This window comes from Sciurus vulgaris (genome assembly GCF_902686455.1).
Source record: "Sciurus vulgaris genome assembly, chromosome: 4".
Lineage (NCBI taxonomy): Eukaryota > Metazoa > Chordata > Mammalia > Rodentia > Sciuridae > Sciurus > Sciurus vulgaris.
In genome coordinates, this window is record NC_136464.1 from 121,456,304 (window position 1) to 121,462,562 (window position 6,259).

A 6,259-nucleotide genomic window follows, 5' to 3' on the forward strand; every position below is an offset into this window, starting at 1 on the left:
TCCTTCTTTAAGTTGTATGTCAAGTATTTTGGTCACAGTCATTCAAAATCTGAGTAAAACAGAAATTGTATCAAAAAATATGGTCATTGCTCTGTCTAAACAGACCATGTTGTTCAGAAGCCTTTGGAAATGAACTGCAGAAAGAATTTGGAAATGTTTGGAAATAATCACTGGAAAAGCTTTAAAATATTGTAAGCAAAGCTTAATGGGTAATTCTAGTGAGTTCAGAAGACCAGAATGCCAATAGAAATACAGAAGGAAATGAAGATTACGCTAGAGATCATTCATACTATATTCTGGCAAATGACTACATTTTGCCCACATTGTGAGACTTTGGGTGAGATTGAGTTTAAAGGTGTGGACTAATTAACCTGGTTGAGGAAAATCCAGGGCAGCACAGCATTCAGTTAGTGGCCTAGAAATTGCTGGAAGCTTTTAAACAGGTTTTCTGAGAAAATCAACAGCAGAAAACAGACATACAGATTTTAATATTTGTAGTTTTGTTAGAAAAGTGCATGTAAAGCCCAGGCTAAAGAAGTTGTACTGGTTAAATAGATTACAGCCTCTAAGGGATCCTAAGTTCTTCGCAAAGAGAAGATAGGAAAAATGCTGTCAGGTCCTCTTAGGAATTTTTAAGATCCCACCCATTACAAGCTCAAAGATCTAGAAGGAAAAATTCCTTGGAGAAGAGATCATGGGAGCAACCTACCCACAAAGGATAGGCCTAGAAAGTTTTTCACCTTATGGAGTCATACAAGCCCGGGAGACCCAGGCATTGCATGAATTGGCAACAGACATGCAATGTCACTTAAAGCCTGTGCTTGGAACTCTCACACTTTTTACTTATACTTACATTCTATGGACCATAAGCACATCAACGGTTTCAATACAAAGCTGATGGGGTCAGATGACCATGCCAAAGACAGGAAGTGAATTAGAAGTTTGAAAGAATATCATAATCTTGCTGATTGGATTCAAATGCATCCAGCTCACTTGTTTAGTATGCAAGAGGTTCTGGTTTAGATTCCTAGCACTTCAATAAATAAGTAAATAAATAAATAATAAATAAATATTTAAATAGATAACTTATTATTTATTTAAATAATAAAGAGACAAATAAATAAATTTGTCTCTTTCTTAAACAAAAAATGTTTGCTAATTTCAAATCAACCCCTGAGATGTTTTAAGCACCAAACTTATAATCAAACCTGTGACTAAAACAATGTGTAGATCTAATTCATTTTGGATCTGGTGTCCTTTGATATAGAAAACCAAATATTAAAACTAAAAAAATCGAGATCCAAGATGGTGGACTAGAGAGAGACTGCGTTCCTTGTAGATCCGTAACTCTAGTTTCAAGCAGAGGATAACTGTTTCTGGGTGAGGCAGTTTTTGCTGCTTATAGATCCCCTAGTGTTTACCCCATTTGTCTGCTGTGATCACCTGCAGTCTACCAGTATATCGACACCTTTTTTGAGTGCAGATTGCCACTGTCAGGTGTCTATCATCTGCCATTTGCCTGCCTCTAGCCTGTCCATCGCCTGCCTTACACCTATCCATCACCCAACGCATGAGGTTCACTTCCCGATCGCCCGACAACCGTCAGCAAACAGATTGCCGACCACCAGTGGAGCACCAGCTGCCTGCCTTAACCTGGAAGTTCACTGTTACAGTACCTGCAGGTTTGATTACCCTTGGCTGCCGCCATTTTGAGACAACAGCCAGGTCCCATAGGACCCCTGGCCGGACTGACCGAGCCCGTCTCCAGGATTCCTCAGCCTGACCGATCTATCCCTGTCTCTGGGGCCCTAACATGGACTGACTGCTCCCTGCTGCCAGGACCCCCAGACCAACTGACTGTGCCCTATCACCAGGACCCCAGACCGACTGATTGTACCCGGCCTCCAGGATCCCACAACCACACCAAACACACCTGACCTTCAGGACTCCTGCCGGACCAACTGCATCCTGTCTCTAGGACCTCCAGCTGACCACGTCCACCCCTGAGATGCAGCGCCCCATTTGCAATGCATATGAAGCCAGAGCAGCCATCTTGGATAATCCTGGAAGCCATAGCTCCGATCTTTGGGTGGGGCAAATCCCATATTGAGAGGCGTGCTGGAGGCTTGAAGCTCATTGTCAGGTACCTCTCATGCATCAGGCTACTGAACACTGGGAGGTTTCATTAGTATATGACTGTTATACAGTAGATTTTCTTTTTTCTCCTTTTTAAAAAAATTAAATTTTTATTTCTTTACTTTTCTTGCTCTCTTTTCCTTTTGTTTACCTGTTCCCTCAGAGTCTCTTTCTCCCTTTTTTGCATGCTAATATCTGATTTCTTTTGATTACACTCTCACCCTTTCTATTTTCTAGAACTTCTGTATATTCTTTTCTTATCCCATTAATAGCCACATTCTACATCCCTCTGCACACTCTTTGTCCTCCATTAGAAACTGCAGACTTTATTGCAAATCTGTTTGTTTTACTGAAGATAATATTTGAGCTCATTTTGTTTACTATGACAATTTTGTTATTGTCCCCATAGGGGCTATTTGGTCTAGGATTGCATAGTGTCTGATTTGGGCACTGCTAATATTGATCTCCCCTTAAAGAAAGGGTTTTGGAAACCTATAGGGCCACTAAAAGCCTTTAGGGGGAAATCTGCAATACCCCAGATCTGCACTGCTAGAGGGGAAGATACATGAACAACATGAAAAAACAAGGGAAGAAAATGATCCAAACAAATCTAGATTCTATATTAATAGAATCCAATGACAGTATGTTAGAAGAAATGTCAGAAAAGGACTTCAGATTATACATGATTAAGATGATTCGCGAAACAAAGGATGAGATAAGAGAGCAAATGCAGGCAATGAATGAAGCCAATAAGCTGAAAGAGCACCTGCAGGAAGCAAAAGATCATTTCAACAAAGAGATAGAGATTCTCAAAAAAAAAACAAAAAACAAAAAACAAAAAACCAGAAATCCTTGAAATGAACGAGACAATAAACCAAATAAAAAACTCAACGGAAAGCATCACCAACAGACTAGAACACTTGGAAGAGAGAACCCCAATGAAGACAAAATATTTAATCTTGAAAATAAAGTTGCCCAAACAGAGAAGAGAGAAAGAAATCATGAACAGAATCTCCAAGAACTATGGGACATCATGAAAAGACCGAATTTAAGAATTATTGGGATTGAGGAAGACACAGAGATACAAACCAAAGGAATGAACAACCTATTCAATGAAATAATATCAGAAAATTTCCCAAACCTGAAGAATGAAATGGAAAATCAAATACAAGAGGTTTACAGAACACCAAATGCACAGAATCATGATAGATCCACACCAAGGCACATTATAATGAAAATGCCTAACATTCAAAATAAAGATAGGATTTTGAAGGCCGCGAGAGAAAAGCATCAGATTACATATAGGGGGAGACCAACATGGATAGCAGCAGACTTCTCAACCCAGACTCTAAAAGCTAGAAGGACCTGGACCAACATATTTCAAGCTCTGAAAGAACATGGTTGCCAACCAAGAATCCTATACCCAGCAAAACTAACCTTCAGATTTGAAAATGAAATAAAATCCTTCCATGATAAACAAAAGTTAAAAGAATTTACAAATAGAAAGCCTGTGCTACAGAATGTTCTCAACAAAATATTCCATGAGGAGGAAATGAAAAACAACAATGTAGGTCAGCAAAGGGAGGAACTACCTTAGAGAAAAAGCACTCAAAGGAGAAACCAAGCCAACTTAAAAACCAAAAATAAGCCAAATGACTGGGAATACAAATCATTTCTCAATAATAACCCTGAATGTTAATGGCCTAAACTCATCAATCAAAAGACATAGACTGGCAGAATGTATTAAGAAGAAAGACCCAACAATATGCTGCCTGCAAGAGACTCGTCTCATAGAAAAAGACATCTACAAACTAAAGGTGAAAGGATGGGATAAAACCTACCACGGACATGGACTCGGTAAAAAAGCGGGGGTTTCCATCCTTATATCAGATAAAGTGGACTTCAAGCCAAAGTTAGTCAGAAGGGATAAAGAAGGACATTTCATACTGCTTAAGGGAACCATAAATCAGGAAGACATAAGGATAGTAAATATTTATGCCCCAAACAATGGTGCATCCGTGTACATCAAACAAATCCTTCTCAATTTCAAGAATCAGATAGACCACAACACAATAATTCTGGGCGACTTTAACACACCGCTGTCACCACTATATAGATCTTCCAAACAAAATCCAACCAAAGAAACCATAGAACTCAATAATACAATCAATAACCTAGACTTACTAGACATATATAGAATATTCCATCCATCAACGAGCAGATACACTTTCTCCTCAGCAGCACATGGAACCTTCTCAAAAATAGACCATATGTTATGCCACAAAGCAGCCCTTAGGAAATGCAAAAGAATAGAGATACTGCCTTGTGTTCTATCAGATCATAATGGACTGAGAGTAGAAATCAATGATAAAATAAAAAAGAGAAATTACTCCAACACCTGGAGACTAAATAATATGCTATTGAATGAAACATGGATAACAAAAAACATCAGGAAGGAGATTAAAATATTCTTAGAGGTCAATGAGAATGATGATACAACATATCAAAATCTCTGGGACACTATGAGGAAAATTCATTGCATGGAGTGCATTCCAGCAAAGAATGAAAAGTCAACAACTAAATGACCTAACTTTACAGCTCAAAGCCCTAGAAAAAGAAGAACAGAATAATAGCAAAAGTAGTAGAAGACAGGAAGTAATTAAAATCAGAGCTGAAATCAATGAAATTGAAACAAAAGAAACTATTCAAAAAATTGACAAAACAAAAAGTTGGTTCTTTGAGAAAGTAAACAAAATAGACAGATCCTTAGCCACACTAACAAAGAGAAGGAGAGAGAAGACTCACATTACTAAAATACATAATGCAAAAAGAAATATCACGACAGACACCACTGAGATACAGAACATAATGAGAAGCTACTTTGAAAATCTGTATTCCAACAAAATAGAAAGTACCGAAGACATTGACAAATTTCTAGAGACATATGCTCCTCCCAAACTGAACCAGGAGGACATCCATGATTTAAACAGATCAATATCAAGCAATGAAATAGAAGAAGCCATTAAAAACCTACCATGCAAGAAAAGCCCAGGAACAGATGGATTGTCAGCCGAGTTCTACAAGACCTTCAAAGAAGAACCCATTCCAGTACTTCTCAAAGTATTGCAGGAAATAGAAAAGGAGGGTACCCTACCAAACTCATTTTATGAAGCTAATATCACCCTCATACCCAAACCAGGAAAAGACACATCAAGGAAAGAAAATTTTAGACCAATATCCTTGATGAATATAGATGCAAAGATCCTTAACAAAATATTGGCAAACCGTACCCAAAAACATATTAAGAAAATCATGCACCACGATCAAGTGGGGTTCATCCCTGGAATGCAAGGATGGCTTAACATCCATAAATCAATAAACATAATCCATCATGTCAATAGACTTAAGGATAAGAATCATATGGTTATTTCAATTGATGCACAAAAAGCATTCGACAAAATACAACACCCTTCATTCTCAAAACACAAGAAAAAATAGGGATAGTAGGACCATACCTGAACATTTTAAAGGCTATTTATGCTAAGCCCATTGCCAACATCATTCTTAATGGAGAAAAACTGAAACCATTCCCTTTAAAAACGGGAACAAGACAGGGATGTCCTCTTTCACCACTACTATTCAACATTGTCCTCGAAACTCCAGCCAGAGCAATTAGGCATACTAAAGAAATTAAAGGAATACAAATTGGAAAAGAGAAACTTAAGATGTCACTATTTGTGGATGACATGATTCTATATTTAGAGGATCCAAAAACCTCCTCCAGAAAACTTCTAGACCTCATCAATGAATTCAGCAAAATATCAGGCTATAAAATCAACAAGCATAAATCTAAAGCATTTTTATATGCAAGCAACAAAACAGTTGAAAGGGAAATGAGGAAAACAACCCCATTTGCAATAGCCTTAAAAAAAAAAATACTTGGGCATCAATCTAACCAAAGAGGTGAAAGACCTCTACAATGAGAACTACAAAACATTGAAGAAAGAAATTAAGGAAGACCTTAGAAGATGGAAGGATCTCCCATGTTCTTGGATAGGCAGAATTAATATTGTCAAAATGACCATATTACCAAAAGTGCTATACAGATTCAATGCAATTCCAA